General features: G+C 48.8%; 1 protein-coding gene across 3 annotated transcripts in view; it reads right to left on the reverse strand.

Annotated features, from left to right (window-relative positions):
* The window catches only part of SNCAIP (synuclein alpha interacting protein), a 281,465-nt gene that overhangs the window by 163,076 nt on the left and 101,924 nt on the right, over nt 1-16,465 (reverse strand). The window lies entirely within an intron of this gene.

Consider the following 16,465-nt stretch of genomic DNA (forward strand, 5'->3'; position numbering starts at 1 on the left):
TTAAATGGACAGCACAAGGAGATAGCTGTGTCCAGTCTGTTTTTTTCACTGATCCACTTATTAAAATGTGTTAGTTTTAGTCCACAAATCTGAACAAAACATTGAAAAATAAATACCGTATTTTTCGGACTATAAGACGCACTTTTTTCCTCCAAAATTTTGGAGGAAAATGGGGGGTGCATCTTATAGTCCGAATGTTGGGGGGGTGTATATATATGTGGGGTGTGGGGGGAGCGGTAGCGGTGGAGGAGCGGGGCACAGGAGGCAGCAGCCGCCCACTGCAGCCTACACTGTCCCCGCTGCTAAAGAAAATGAATATTCACTGCTCCCCACTGAATATTCATGCTCCTTAATAGCGGCACACAGTGTAGCCACGCTGCGGCTCCTGCTGCTGCCGGAATTGCCTGTGCCCGCTGTTAAAGGGCATGAATATTCAACCTCTCTCCATGCCCATGGGTGTGGGGAGGGGGTGAATATTCATGCCTTTTAATAAGCGGTCACACGAGATAGCCCGGCAGCGGCAGGAGCCGCGCTGCGGCTACGCTGTGTACCGGCTATGAAGGAGAGTGAAGTCACTGCTCCCCGCACACACAGTCCCAGCGTGGGGAGCAGTGACTTCCGGCAGCTGATCTCTCCTTGTGAGCCACGCATGGCAGTGACGTCATGCGCGGCTCACATGGAGAGATCAGTGCGGGAAGACCGGACGCAACGCTGGAGGAGAGAAGAAAGGTGAGTAGGAGTGTTTATTTTTTTTTTATGTGCAGCGTGATGGGGATTAGGGGGACCATGCATACCAGGATAGGGATTAGGGGGACCATACATACCAGGATGGGGATTAGGGGTGACATGAATACCAGGACAGGGATGAGGGGTGCCATGCATACCAGGACAGGGATGAGGGGTGATATGCATACCAGGATGGGGATTAGGGGTGCCATGCATACCAGGATAGGGATGAGGGGTGCCATGCATACCAGGACAGGGATGAGGGGTGCCATGCACACCAGGATGGGGATTAGGGGTGCCATGCATTTGGCATGGCTGTGATGGGGCCGGAAGTGCCCACAGCCTTCAAACTTGTGCTGCAGCCTTTCAATGAGCTTTATTGGCTGGCGACCCCAAACAGTAACACGGACTTCTGTTTAGAAGTCTGTGTTCAGGGTTTGGCACTGGACACCAGGTGTCCGCTACGAATTCAGAACTTTACCAGGATAGCTCATCCCTATTAACTGGCATTAGAGCAAAATTAAAACATAGCAATTTCTAAAACGAAACATTTAGTTTTATACTTTAGAAAGTATCATGCAAAAGGCAATAAAGGCCATACTAAGGCCGGCGTTTTAAGATATCATTCTAAAGATCTCTTTGCTCATAACTAGTGTTGAGCATTCCGATACTGAAATATCGGGTATCGTCCGATATTCGCGGTATCGGAATTCCGATACTTAATTCCGATACTTTTAGAATATCGAATACTGGAATCGGAAGTTCCCATAATGCCTGCGCTCTGCAGTGTCTCTGAAGGATGACAAGCTGGATGGCAGTGCTCAGCTGCGATCCAGCCTGTCATCAGAATGCCATCCCAGCGTGAGAGAATTCTCCTGATTGTTTAAAAGCCGGCGGGCGGAAAAAAGCCGCCGGCTTTTAAACAATCACACAGCCCCATACTGCTTCCCCGCAACCTCCCACCCCGATCCTGCGCTCCCCCCGCCACCTCCCATCCCGATCGTAAGTTAGGACCGGGCGGGGAGCGCAGCACCAAGGAGCGGGGAGCGAAGGACCCGGGCGGGGAAGCCGGCAGTGAAAAGACTTCACCGCCGGCTTTCCCGTTCTGTGCTGTGCTTTCCCGACGGTTATTTCAAATGAACAGCTGAGGTATCAGGTGATGCTGATCAGCTGTTCATTTGAAGTAGCCGCGGTGCCCTCAGAGGGTTCATGTGAGTTCATGCTTGACTGCATTGCATGAACTCACATGAACTTTCCCACGGCCGCACAGGTCAGCCTCACCTCCCAGACCATCAGCCCGTCATGATTGGTGTGTGTGGGTGTCTGTGCGATGTGTGCGGGTGTGTGCGGTGTCTGTGCGATGTCTGCGGGTGTGTGCGCGGTGTCTGTGGGTGTCTGTGCGATGTCTGCGGGTGTGTGCGTGCAGGCAAACATAGGCCGATGTGACACTACTACTCCCATCGGCCTATGTCTGTACCCCGTCCACTCGTGCCAGCAGGATCAGCTTGATGGGAGCAGTAGTTCCCATCAGCCTGATCCTGCTATTTAAACTGCCCCATATGTTATTTTGGCCCCCATAGGTTTATATTTTTGCCCCTATACATGTTTTAGTTTTTTAGGCCCCCATATTTTTTTTTTGTTTTTGGTCCCCAATAAATTTTAAATACATGTCATTGGTGGCCAGTGGTTACCTAAAATAAATTAGTTTATACATTACCTGTCCCCGCCGATCGCCACCTAAAATAAAGTAAAAAATAAAAAAATACACCTATACTCACCTAGACACCTAATTCCCCGAAGCCATCGATCTCCTGTAATAAAATATAAAATAATAAACCACAACCTTATCCTTACCCCTCCGTAGTAGTCCACGAGTGTCCCACGAAGATCTCCAGTTTAGAGCAGCCACATAGAATGTGACCGCTCTGAACCGCCGCTAGAATGACGGGGCCGTAAAGCAGCCCCGTCATTCCATAAGCGGGTTCGCCGGAGTTCAGGCAGCGCTGCTCCGGTTAGCTGCTTTACGGCCCCGCTGTACCGTGAGAAATTCCCATGGTACAGCAGTGCCGTAAAGGAGGTCTCCGGAGCTGCGCTGACTGAATGCACTCCGGTGACCTCAGTCAGGGGCTCCCGCTGCCGGGAGCGGACGTGTTCCCGGCAGTGTGAGCTTACAGCAGCCATGCACAGCTGTCACCATCTCCAGATGTGACAGCTGTGCATGGGAGATCAGCGCAGGAACGTGGACAGGTAACCATTTTTTTTAGTAAACTAAGAATTAAATAAAATTGTGTGTTTTATTTCAAATAAATTATTTTTTTCTGGGTGTAGTGTGTGTTTTTTATTTTTAACACTTTCTAGGTTAGTAATGGGGGTGTCTTATAGACGCCCATCATTACTAACCTGGGCTTCATGGCAGCTGGCGCTGACATGAACCCCACCACTATTACCCCCTGCCACTGCACCAGGGCAGCGTGGAAGAGCTAGGCTAAGTGCCAGAATTGGCGCATCCTATGGATGCGCCATTTCTGGGGCGGCTGACAGCTGGTGTTTCTAGCCTGGGAGGGGGCCAATATTCATGGCACCCTTCCTGGGCTATTAATATCAGCCCCAGCTGTCTGCCTAGCCTTTGCTAGCTATTAAAATAGGGGGGACCCCACGTCATTTTTTGGGGGGCTCTCCCATTTTAATAGCTAGTAAAGGCTAGGTATTCAGCTGGGGGCTGATATTAGTAGCCTGGGAAGCTCCGTGGGTATTACCCCCGTCCCAGGCTTCAAACATCTGCCCCAGCCGTCTGCTTAACCTCCGCTAGAGACTAAAATTATGGGGGATCCCACGCCAATTTTATTTTTAATAAATCCTTTATTTTAACACTAAATGACACTTGAGGGGTTAATAAAGATGCAGTCCCTAAATTATTATTTATTTTTTAATTAATTTTTCCCAAAAATTTTGACGTGGGCTTTGCCATATTTTTGTATGCCAGCCAGGTACAGCATCCAGGAACGGGCTGCCCCCAACTCCCAGCTGCCTATTTGTACCTGGCCGGACACAACAATATAGGGAAGCCCTTTTTTTTTTAATTATTTCATGAAATAATTAAAAAAAAATTGACGTGGGGCTTCGCACTATATTTGTGTCCAGCCAGGTACAGCAGGCAGGAACGGGCAGCCCCCAACCACCAGCTGCCTATTTGTACCTGGCCGGACACAACAATATAGGGAAGCCCTTTTTTTTTTTTATTTCATGAAATAATAAAAAAAAAATTGACGTGGGGCTTCGCCCTGTTTTTGTGTCCAGCCAGGTACAACTAGGCAGCTGGGGGCTGGAATCCGCAGCGCTGGGAGGCCCAAGCTTTCTGGGCCACCCCCGCTGCAAATTGCAGTCCGCAGCCACCCCGGAAAATGGCGCGTTCATAGAAGCGCCATCTTCTGGCGCTGTACCCAACTCATCCAGGGCCCTGGTGCGGTGGCTCACTGGGTAATAGAGGGGTTAGGGCCAGCTTGGCATTATCAGCTGACTCTAAGCCCGAAATTCATGGGGTCACGCCAATATTAGACATGACCACCATGAATTTCTAGTAAAGTATTTAAAAAAAACACACCACCCAGAAAAAAGTCCTTTAATTGAAATAAACACACAATTCTTTATTGTTCGAAATTAAACCATACTTACCATCACGCCCATTCCAGCTGAAGCCAACGATCTCCTGCAATAAAAGAAAAATAATAAAGCAACCTCATCCTTACCTTTCCATGGTTCCCAGGACAGCTTCAGCTCTGCTACATCGAGATGACAGGCTGGACCGCAGCAGAAAGCTGCCATCCAGCCTGTCATCCCGCAGACACTGAGAAGCGCAGGCATGCTTGCGCTCCTCAGTGTCTCGCTGTGACGGCATAAAGATGAGCCGAGGTCATGTCCAATGAACTCGGCTCACCTCATGCACGTCACTGACAGCGTGGGAAAATTCTCCTGCACTCAGCGCTTCAGCGTGAGAATTTTCCCACGCTGTCAGTGACGTGCATGAGGTCAGCTGAGTTCATTGGACATGACCTCACCTCATGCACGTCACTGACAGCGTGGGAAAATTCTCCTGCACTCAGCGCTTCAGCGTGAGAATTTTCCCACGCTGTCAGTGACGTGCATGAGGTGAGTTCATGTCCAATGAACTCAGCTGACCTCACTCCGGATAGGCTAGCAGGCAGGTAGCAGGTGGACGCTCCCAGGTGAGCGGGCAAGAGTCTCTGGACAGGCAGGTGGTCACAGCAAGTGACGGCTAAGCCTCCAGATAGGCTAGCAGGCAGGTAGCAGGTGGACGCTCCCAGGTAAGCGTCTCTGGACAGGCAGGTAGTCACAGCAAGTGACGGCTGAACCTCCAGGTACACTAGCAGGCAGGTAGCAGGTGGACGCTCCCAGGTGAGCGGGCAAGAGTCTCTGGACAGGCAGGTGGTCACAGCAGGTGACAGCTAAGCCTCCAGGTAGGCTAGCAGGCAGAGAGCAGGTGGACGCTCCCAGGTGAGCAGGTAAGAGTCTCTGGACAGGCAGGTGGTCACAGCACGTGACGGCAGAGCCTCCAGGTAGGCTAGCAGGCAGGTAGCAGGCGGACGCTCCCAGGTGAGCGGGTAAGAATCTCTGGACAGGCAGGTGGTCACAGCACGTGACGGTAGAGCCTCCAGGTAGGCTAGCAGGCAGGTAGCAGATGAGCGCTCCCAGGTGAGCGGGCAAACAGATCCATAGACAGACTGGCAGGGCTGGTAGGCAGACTGTCGGACCGCAGAAATGTAAGCAGATAGACAAGTATCAGGCAGGTATCAAGCAGGAATCTGGCAGGTAACTGGCAGGTATCTGGTAACGGGACCTGAGGGCTGAAGCAGAGTGATAGGCTATGCAACAACATTGCTCGGGCACCTCCATTTTGGAGGAGGTGCCTTATATACGGTGAGGTCCTCCGGCCATTGGCCGGGGACTCCCTAGGACGGCGCGCGCGGCTCCTTTAAGAGAGGGGGAGCGCGCGCGCGAGCCCTAAGCACAGTGGCCGGGAAGCAGCGCGCGCTGCCAGCAGAGCGGGAGGAAGACGCCGGGCACGGAGCGGAGAGGTGAGGGGAACAGCGTCCCTGCCTAGCAGGAGGCAGGGACGCCGATGCTACAGTACCCCCCCCTTTAGGCCCCCCCTTTTTTAGGCCAGACAGAAATTTATTAAGGATGAGAGGGGCATGGATGTTCTCCCGGGGCTCCCACGTTCTCTCCTCAGGACCAAACCCCTTCCAATCTACTAGAAAAAAGGTCTTTCCTCTTACCCTTTTGGTGGCCAGAATGTTCTCTACCTCAAACTCTTTCAGCGGAAACCGGAGCAGGGGGCGTACCTGTAGACTTGGAAAAAGAGTTAAGTACCACGGGTTTGAGGAGAGATACATGGAAGGAGTTAGGGATCCGCAAGTTGGCCGGGCATTTCAATTTATAGGCCACCGGGTTGAATTGTTTGATAACTTCCAGTGAGCCGATGAACCGAGGCCCTAACTTGTAGGAAGGAATCTTGAGCCGGACATACTTGGACGAGAGCCAGACTTTATCTCCAGGATGGAATTGTGGAGGATCCAGGCGTTTTTTGTCAGCGTGTTTTTTCATCCGCTCGGACGACTGAAGGAGTGCGGACCGGGTACTCTCCCAAATGGAGGAGAATTCGCTAACGAGAGCTTCTGCAGCCGGATTGTCCACCGAGGTGGAGACGGGAAATGGGATCCGAGGATGCTGACCGAAGACTACAAAAAACGGGGATTTGGAGAAAGATTCGCTCTCGTGATTATTGTAAGAGAACTCGGCCCATGGTAGGAGATCCACCCAGTCCGAATGGTGGGCATTAACGAAGTGCCGGAGGTAACTGGTCAGGATCTGATTGATCCACTCCACTTGACCATTGGACTGTGGGTGGTAAGCGGAGGAGAAGTCCAGGGTGACGTCAAGCAGCTTACATGTGGCTCTCCAGAAGCGTGAGGTGAACTGAACCCCACGATCCGACACGATGTGGAGGGGCAGGCCATGGAGACGGAAGATGTGGCGGATAAAGTCTTTAGCCAGCTTGGGTGCAGACAGGAGGCCCGGCAGGGGAATGAAGTGAGCCATCTTGGAAAAGCGGTCAGCGACCACCCAAATGACCGTACAACCGGCAGAGACAGGGAGATCCGTTATAAAGCCCATAGCTATATGCTGCCACGGGGCAGCAGGTACTGGAAGAGGAAGGAGGCGACCGGCTGGCAGGTGTCTCGGAACCTTGTTGCGGGCGCAGGACACACAGGCTGAAACAAAGTCTATTACGTCCTTGTGCAGGGTAGGCCACCAGTAATGCCGGGAAATAAGCTGGAGGGTCTTTTTCTGACCGGCGTGGCCAGCTAGCTTAGACGAGTGACCCCAGTGTAGGACCTTCTTCCGATCAGGTACTGTTACGAACGTCTTACCGGGAGGGAGACGATTTAGATTCACGGGGGCCACCTGCATTACTCTGGTGGGATCAATGATGTGCTTAGGCTCTTCCTCTAGATCAGACACCAGGAAGGATCGGGACAAGGCGTCAGCTTTGATGTTTTTGTCTGCCGGGCGAAAATGAAGAACGAAATCAAAGCGGGCAAAAAACAAGGACCACCGGGCTTGGTGCGGGTTAAGTCTCTGGGCGCTCTGGAGGTAAGCCAAGTTCTTGTGGTCCGTGTAAATTATTACCGGGTGAAGAGCACCCTCGAGAAGGTAACGCCACTCCTCCAGTGCCAGCTTAATGGCCAATAACTCTCGGTCTCCTATAGAATAATTGCGCTCAGAAGGGGAGAAGAGTTTGGAGAAGAAGCCGCAAGTTACCATTCTTCCGGAAGGCGACTTTTGGGTAAGTACCGCTCCGGCTCCAGAGGAGGAGGCGTCCACTTCCAGGAAGAATTGTTTGTTGCCGTCCGGACGATGCAGCACCGGGACGGAAGAGAAAGCCTGTTTTAAGGAAAGAAAGGCTTCCTCTGCTTCGGGCGGCCATTTTCTGGGATTAGTGCCCTTACGGGTGAGCGCAGAGATTGGGGCAGTCCGGGAAGAGAAGTGCGGTATGAAGAGGCGGTAGTAGTTGGCGAAGCCCAGGAACCGCTGAATAGCCTTCAACCCCTCTGGTCAGGGCCACTTCTGGATGGCAGACAGTTTCTCAGGATCCATTCGTAGGCCGGTCTGAGAGATTATGTAGCCCAAAAACGGAAGCGAGGTCTGCTCAAAGAGGCACTTCTCATATTTAGCGTAGAGGTGGTTCTGCCTGAGCCTGAGCAGGACCTGACGAACATCCCTCCGGTGAGTGAGAAGATCCGCAGAGAAGACCAAGATGTCGTCCAGGTACACCACTACGCAGGAGTAGAGAAGGACCCTGAAGATGTCATTGACCAACTCTTGAAAGACGGCGGGAGCGTTACAGAGACCGAAGGGCATTACCAGGTATTCATAGTGGCCGTCCCGGGTGTTGAATGCCGTCTTCCATTCATCCCCCTGACGGATACGGACCAGGTTATACGCCCCACGGAGGTCCAGCTTGGTGAAGATTCTAGCCCCCCTCAGACGGTCAAATAATTCCGGAATGAGCGGAAGGGGGTATTTATTCTTCACCGTGATCTGGTTAAGGCCTCTATAGTCTATACAGGGACGGAGTGAGCCGTCCTTCTTTTTGACGAAGAAGAAGCCTGCTCCCGCCGGGGAGGTCGATTTCCGGATAAATCCCCGGGCCAGATTCTCCTCAATATATTCAGACATGGACCGGGTCTCAGCAGCGGACAAAGGGTAAATACGCCCACGGGGAGGAGTAGCGCCGGGTATCAGGTCGATTGGGCAGTCGTATGGTCTATGAGGGGGTAATGTCTCTGCCTCCTTTTTATTAAAGACGTCCGCATAAGACCAATAGGGAACCGGAAGACCAGGTAGATTGGCTGGGGTAGGAGAAGGACGGACAGGATGGACGGGAACTAAACAAGTCTTATGGCAGTCCTGTCCTCAGCGAAGGACTTCTCCGGTCTGCCAATCAAGCACGGGTGCATGTTTCTGAAGCCAAGGTAGGCCTAGCAAGAGGGCGTGAGAGAGTCCAGGCAGAACATGAAAGAAGATGCTCTCCGAGTGCAGCATTCCCACCTGCAGGGTTATGGATTCGGTGATGAGTTGGATGGGATGTGGTAAGAGGCCCCCATCTACGGCAGCGACAGATGAGGGTACAGCTAGAGGTTTGGTGGGAATGCGGTATTTCTCTACCAGGGACTGAGAAATGAGATTTCCGGCAGCTCCAGAGTCAAGTTGGGCTAGTTCAAAATAACGGTTCTCCCCGCAGATGATAGAGACCGACAGCAACAGAGATGGAGAGGGTTTACTCTTATCTAGGACGACCTCTCTGAGCGATCCTAGACACAGGCGTTTCCCGACTTCTCCGGGCAGGAACAGATCCGGTGCTCCTCACTGCCACAGTAGAAGCAGCTCCCCTCGGCTCGGCGTAACTCTTGACGGGTTTAAACCATCTTGGTCTGGTCGACCTGCATAGGTTCGGGTGAGTGCGCCTGGGGAGTAACGGGAGAAGTGACGGGTTTCTGGAAGGTAGGGGCTAGACGTGGAAACCTCCTCTCACGGGTGACCTCTTTGGCTCGCTCCTGGAACCGGATGTCAATCCGGGTGGCAAGTGTTATTAAGTCGTCGAGAGTGGTAGGAATGTCCCGACCGGCGAGTTCATCTTTAATACGGCCGGACAGACCCTCCCAAAAGACAGACACCAGGGCGTCGTTATCCCAGGCCAGCTCCGAAGCAAGGGTACGGAACCGTATGGCATATTGGCCCATGGTGAGATTTCCTTGACGGAGGCGTAGCAGAGATGATGCGGATGAGGTCTTCCGTTCTGGTTCGTCGAAGACTTTCCGGAAAGCCGTGAGAAAGGCTGCAGGTTGGACACCAGGGGGTCTCCTCTCTCCCATAGAGAATTTAGCCAAGCCAGTGCCTCTCCCGTGAAATGGGACATGATGAAGGCTACTTTGGCTCAGTCGGTGGAAAACTGGTGTGCCAACAGTTCGAAGTGCAGAGTGCACTGGTTAATGAAGCCCGTGCCTGGCTGGGATCTCCGCCAAAACGAGGTGGAGCGGAGAGGCGGGGACCGGGAAGAGATGCCATGGTGTTGATGGGCTGCGGCGGTGCCGGGGTAGTAAGTGTGCGTGTGGAGGCAGCTCCCGAAGAGGTAGACAATGTGTCCAGGCGGGAGTTAACACTACGCAGGTGACTCAGGATGGACTCCTGTTGGGACCTCTGACGGGAAAGTTCATGACATAAATCCGAGAGCGAGGGAGCTTGGGTGCCACTGGGTTCCATGGCCCGAGCAAACTGTAACGGGTCTGGGAGGTGGAACCTCTGAGCAACTATACAAAGGGGCAATCCTTGTAAGGAAGCAGGTGGCTCCCAGGGTAGGCGGGCAGGTAGTCACGGCTAGTGACGGGGACAGTCTCTGGGTAGAAGGGCAGGAGGTCACGGCAAGTGACGGGGACAGTCTCTGGGTAGAAGGGCAGGAGGTCACGGCAAGTGACGGGGACAGTCTCTTGACAGGCGGGTGGTCACGGCTAGTGACGGCTAAGCCTCCAGATAGGCTAGCAGGCAGGTAGCAGGTGGACGCTCCCAGGTGAGCGGGCAAGAGTCTCTGGACAGGCAGGTGGTCACAGCAAGTGACGGCTGAACCTCCAGGTAGACTAGCAGGCAGGTAGCAGGTGGACGCTCCCAGGTGAGCGGGCAAGAGTCTCTGGACAGGCAGGTGGTCACAGCAGGTGACGGCTAAGCCTCCAGGTAGGCTAGCAGGCAGATAGCAGGTGGACGCTCCCAGGTGAGAGGGTAAGAGTCTCTGGACAGGCAGGTGGTCACAGCACGTGACGGCAGAGCCTCCAGGTAGGCTAGCAGGCAGGTAGCAGGCGGACGCTCCCAGGTGAGCGGGTAAGAATCTCTGAACAGGCAGGTGGTCACAGCACGTGACGGTAGAGCCTCCAGGTAGGCTAGCAGGCAGGTAGCAGATGAGCGCTCCCAGGTGAGCGGGCAAACAGATCCATAGACAGACTGGCAGGGCTGGTAGGCAGACTGTCGGACCGCAGGAATGTAAGCAGATAGACAAGTATCAGGCAGGTATCAAGCAGGAATCTGGCAGGTAACTGGTAACGGGACCTGAGGGCTGAAGCAGAGTGATCGGCTATGCAACAACATTGCTCGGGCACCTCCATTTTGGAGGAGGTGCCTTATATATGGTGAGGTCCTCCGGCCATTGGCCGGGGACTCCTTAGGACGGCGCGCGCGGCCCCTTTAAGAGAGGGGGAGCGCGCGCGCGCCCTAAGCACAGTGGCTGGGAAGCAGCGCACGCTGCCAGCAGAGCGGGAGGAAGACGCCGGGCACTGAGCGGAGAGGTGAGGGGAACAGCGTCCCTGCCTAGCAGGAGGCAGGGACGCCGACGCTACAAAACCTTTATTGACACATTATATAGACAGACAAAGAACAATACAAAAACAATTAAAACAAGCAGCAAGTGTGCACTAATGGTCTAGAAAACTGGCCACTGCAGAGGTGGCAGGTAACCTAGGCAAAGAACTGTAAACTATAACATTAAAGTTCCCTTTGTCCTTAATAAAAGGATTTTTAATAAGAAGTAAACTACAAAGTTGCTTGTTTCTACAAGCACTTTGCAATTTTACGATTTACGGACATGAGACAACCCTTTAATCTAATCGACATTATGCTATTACGCTTACTAGCTATCAATCTTTACTACTATATTACTATGTTTTTGCAGAAAAGTCTCCTATGTGTGTTGTGCTCAATGTATGTGTTGGAATAGATACAAAGCATGACGCCAAGGTCTGGTAACTTCCAGAGATCATGCTCGCAACAGTTGTAGATTACACTGATTGAACTCATATAAAGCAAAGTAACTACTGAATAGGAACATAAAACCGGTGAAGTGGCATGACATCACTTAGAGAAAATCACAAACATTTGTCAGTGAAACCAAGGAACAATATTTCAGAGCATTACTTTCCCTCACGCAAGGTCCAGTGAATTCCCTATTGAATAGCAGGCTTGTGCTGGAACACAAAGACAGATGATACACAGAGCAGAGGTCAGTGGAGCCGCAGGCACAAGGCGCATGCAGATCTGTTACATTGGAATTATGTATTCTGAAGGGTGCCTACTGCCTAAAAAACATTCACACCCTCTACCATGTGCTATAAGCGGACCAATATGTTACAAATCCTTGAGGTTATAACAAAGGACAGAATTGGATCACAATTTACTCAATTGTATGTACTTGGAGAAGGCAAAAAAACCTCTCCTAAGATTTCCTTCAAATGTAGTTTTCTGCGGTTTTTCATTGCGTATAACAAACTCCACGATTCACAAGCATTTTTTTCAATACTTATTATATATACTGTATGTATATACGTGTCTTTTTAGAGAAGCCTAAAGAAAAATGCATGACAAAAATTGCACTTTAGATCATGCTGTGTATTTAAAAAATAGGCAGGAACCCAAGAATGCAATGAAAGTGCGAAACACCACAAAGAAGCTGCAGTATTTCTAGTACATTATTTTAATTTTCCTATTGACCTACTACCAACAGCTGACTACAGCATTTATTTGGTAGAAAAAATTATAACGAATAGCAAACAAACAAAGATTAAAAAGATTACGGACACCTTTGACATGGAAAAATGATTTTACATATGTATAGTGATGCTTGAAGTTTTGTGAACCCTTCACGCCGGTGAATGCGCACTACAATTCTTTGCTCTGCCCTCTGCAGGGCAGACAGAAGTTCGCCTGCGCAGGAGCACAATGGAGGACACTATGTGGATGACGTGGGATGCTTTATCCACATGAAGTAAGAAGGAAGATGGTGATCGCAAGAACAGAAGAGGTGCCGGATCAAGACCAATGACGCTCACGAGACCGGATCGTGGCGTAGGTGACTATAATAGAAGCTATTTTTTGTGCTATGTACAGTGGATTGGGGACATATAGACATCATTCCAGAATGCCATAGCAGAGGGCTGCTGACAGGTTCCCTTTAATAAAGTTGTTTAAAGGGGTTGTCCACTACTTGGACAACCCGTTCTTGAACTAAATGTTTGGCTCCGATAAAATCAAAAAGTCTATACTCACCTCCTGTGCCTGTGCCGTTTCAGCGGTGTCAGGACTCACGGTCCTGGGGCTCCCATGCTGTTATGACATGTGATACCGGCGCCCAATCAGCACTATTCCCATCTTCGGACAAATCAAACATGAAGAGGAAGTCCAGGCTGCAGCTGATCTCTGACTTCCTCTTCATGTTCAATTCCACAGGAGCGGGGACAATGACACCAGTGCTGATTGGGCGCCGGGGTCACATGTAACAACATGAGCACAGGAGCCCCGAGAGAAAGAGAGTGCTGACACCGCGGGAACAGCACCAGCACGGGAGGTGAGTATAAGTTTTTTGTTTTAATCTGGCCCAAGGGTGGGGGATGACAGAGTTGTCAAAGTAGTGGACAACTTCATTAACTTTGCATTTAGGAAGCAAATGAACAATAATAAAAATTCTGTGCAACGTTGTACATAGCCTTTAAGTTAGCGCTGCAATCAAGTTTTTATAAATAAGGACTTTCATCCTATAATTATTTTATATAAATGCTAAAGCAATTGAATTACAAGTGATCTAACACTAAAAATAGCCTAACCCTGATTATTTTCAAAGTTACATACTATATACCTTACATACTATATGAAATCATGCATGTACGCAGCAGTAAGCATCGCTTGGCAGGACCCAAGATCTGTCACAAGGTCATTAACAAGTAAAGCTGACTATACCTGATGTCCACATTCTGGCAGTCATGTGTGAAACCAGTTGAAGAGGAAAAACAGATGCTTGGGTTCATTTTCTGACCTTCACTTTGAAACCAAGTGTAGGAATGTGACTGATTTATGATAATGGGGGATAAAAGAGTAGCCACTAATTATCCTCATTTATGCAAATTCAATAAAGTTGGTTTCATAGGCGGTTTTGGAAAAGTGGAATGTTTGTTTTTAAATCTACCAGATTTGTGATATTTGATATAATTATACTGACCTCTAACTGGATCCATATTTACAAATCATCAAGACAGGGAATATGAATTATTCCAACCTGACATTGTAACTTAATGCATTATCTAAACACCCCTCAGGTGCCATAAGAGTTGCAGAAGGCATTCTTTTAATCATATAATTAAATTCATCATGGTGTCAAGTGACCGCCCAACCCATCTCACGAGCGACTTCTCAAAGCTCCTTACTGAAGAATTCACCCCTTGGGGATGCTAACACCACAAACTTTAATCCTTTTCATATTTCAGCATTGTATTTCCGTTTCGCCTTGAAATAAACTCTGCTTGGAAGTGGCGCTCTGTTGGGCAGATAGACTGAAAGTAAATCTGAGCATCCAGAAAATATTTTATGTCTTTGGCTGTGAAAAAACATAGAGGCTGGCTCCAGGTTATAAACGACTACTGGATTCCAAAAATAGCGGACTCAGAAATAATGGGTTTTCCACTCAAAGAAAAATACCTTAAGGTTCCAAATGAAGTAGTTTAATAATCGGTCCTTGGCTTTCTTATCCTGGAGCAAATTTACAATTAATTAAAAGAAATATTATGTTACATTTGTACACATAATCTGAAAAAAAAAATCTAAGAGACAAAATACCTGATAAACCCATACATAGTATTTACATCTGTTGACCATTTCCATTCACAATAGTATTGATCATGTGTTTAAATACAGTGGTCACAAATAGTAGACGGTTATCTACTGGTATACATCTCAGGGGCAAAGAAGATCTGGATGTTAAGGCCCCCATACACATTAGATAAAAATTGGCCAAACCTAAAGATCCCAGTGGATCAACCGACCACTTAATGTGTGTCTTCCTAACTCCTTCCCCGCAGATGTTATCAGAGAAGAGAAGGATCACACCTGATGAATTTCAAGGGCCATTCTTTTTGTTTGACATCCAGATAGGCCGCTGCCAGAGGAGTGGCTGTCTCATAGGCGCCGATCGTTCCTGTGTATGGGGAAGATGGTAGAGATAGCGGACAGCCATTTAATGTGTTTGACCAATTTCGAGTCAACAGGCTATTCTCTTCCTGGCTTCAACACACAGGTAGACAAACTGTTTCCTCATAGAGGTTCATGTTTCAGTACCTGCCATTAGAAAAATCCAGTGAAAAAAAATTCATTGGTAAATAATATAAGAACATGTGGGTTTCGTTCAAGGCCTTTCAGAAGTAGATTTCATAAATTCTTCAATAGGTAATTTATACTGAACCATGGAGCAAAATGGAGCAGGGCAATCCAAAGGCAAATACATATTGAAAAATGTGGAATGATATTATGAAATTTCAATTAAATTTCAGACATTCAGCTTTTAGAATGGAAGAAAAAGATCTGCTTTCACACTTAGCCCTGACAGATGATGTAGAGGGAAAGAATGATCTAGATTGGTGGATCCTTTTGTTCGGTGTGAGACTCTTCTGGCAGTGGCTCTCTCAGAGAACAGAGAAATGCTCGGCCGAGCTGTCCATTCTTGTATTTTGGGATTCAGCAGATAAAGCTGTCGGCGAAACAATCATCTGGCGCTATAGCAAAAAAGTTGGGGTAGAATTTAAAACTTAGCATTTATTGATGTATATTTTATAAAAAAAAAAAAAATAGTAAAAACCAAGACCAGGGGAATCCTATCCCTGGAATGTGAATATATCAAGGCTCACATGTCTGCATGACATCATCATCCACCATGTACCGCTTTATTGTGATTAAATACCTTTTGTTAGAAATATAAAGGAAAGGTCTCACCCAGCTCCCTTTGAGGGTATTCACAGTTTCCCCACAAACGTCACTTCCAGGGAGTCCGTGAATGAACCTCTGACTTGACCTTGGGAGACTGTCTGGCCAACAGCTATCTGATATGCATGACCAACCTTACTCCTATCTCCTCATTCAAAACGCATGCTAAGCCAGACCCCAGTACCCATAATGATGCAATCTTCTGAAAAGTCTTCATGATATAAGATAGAAAAATGTGCAAAAAGCTGCAGAAACGTTCTATTGCTATACCTGTGCTACACATCGTGCAGCCTCTACTGTCTAATCACCAGTGTCCTCACAATGTAGGCGTCTATGACGTCTGCACTATCAATACACTTACTGGAAAGCCCGAACATATGTTGTGAGTTACTTTGAAATAGTGGAAACTCTGGACTAGGTCGCAAAATCCAAGACCACATAGTTTTTTTTTTATTCAGACATTTGTGGTTACCATTACCAAAGATCTATGAAAAACCAAACTTGCTTCCAATAAAAGGTATCATAGGCTATAAATAATTCAGCTTTTCACTAAGACAATTTAGGCTAACAAGCGGAGTTAGACAGGAGCAAATGTGAGAGGAAAATATGAGAATGTGCCAAATAATAAAATAACTTTATATATTATACGGCTTTTATACCTATACCTTGGAAAGCATCTTATATATTTAATATGCAACAAATTTACAGTATAAAAATAGGTTACAGCACAATAATGGATTACCATATAGAATCGGTGTGAAATTCAATATGGGAGTGAGAATCAAAACTAGTTAGTATCAAAACTCTCATAACATGCTTAGTCCCCTACTGCTGTCTTCATGGGAAGCCAAAGTGTCTAATTTCATTATAGATT

The sequence above is a fragment of the Phyllobates terribilis genome, unplaced genomic scaffold (genome assembly GCF_046119375.1).
Source record: "Phyllobates terribilis strain yellow unplaced genomic scaffold, ASM4611937v1 Scaffold_1__5_contigs__length_1240528914, whole genome shotgun sequence".
Lineage (NCBI taxonomy): Eukaryota > Metazoa > Chordata > Amphibia > Anura > Dendrobatidae > Phyllobates > Phyllobates terribilis.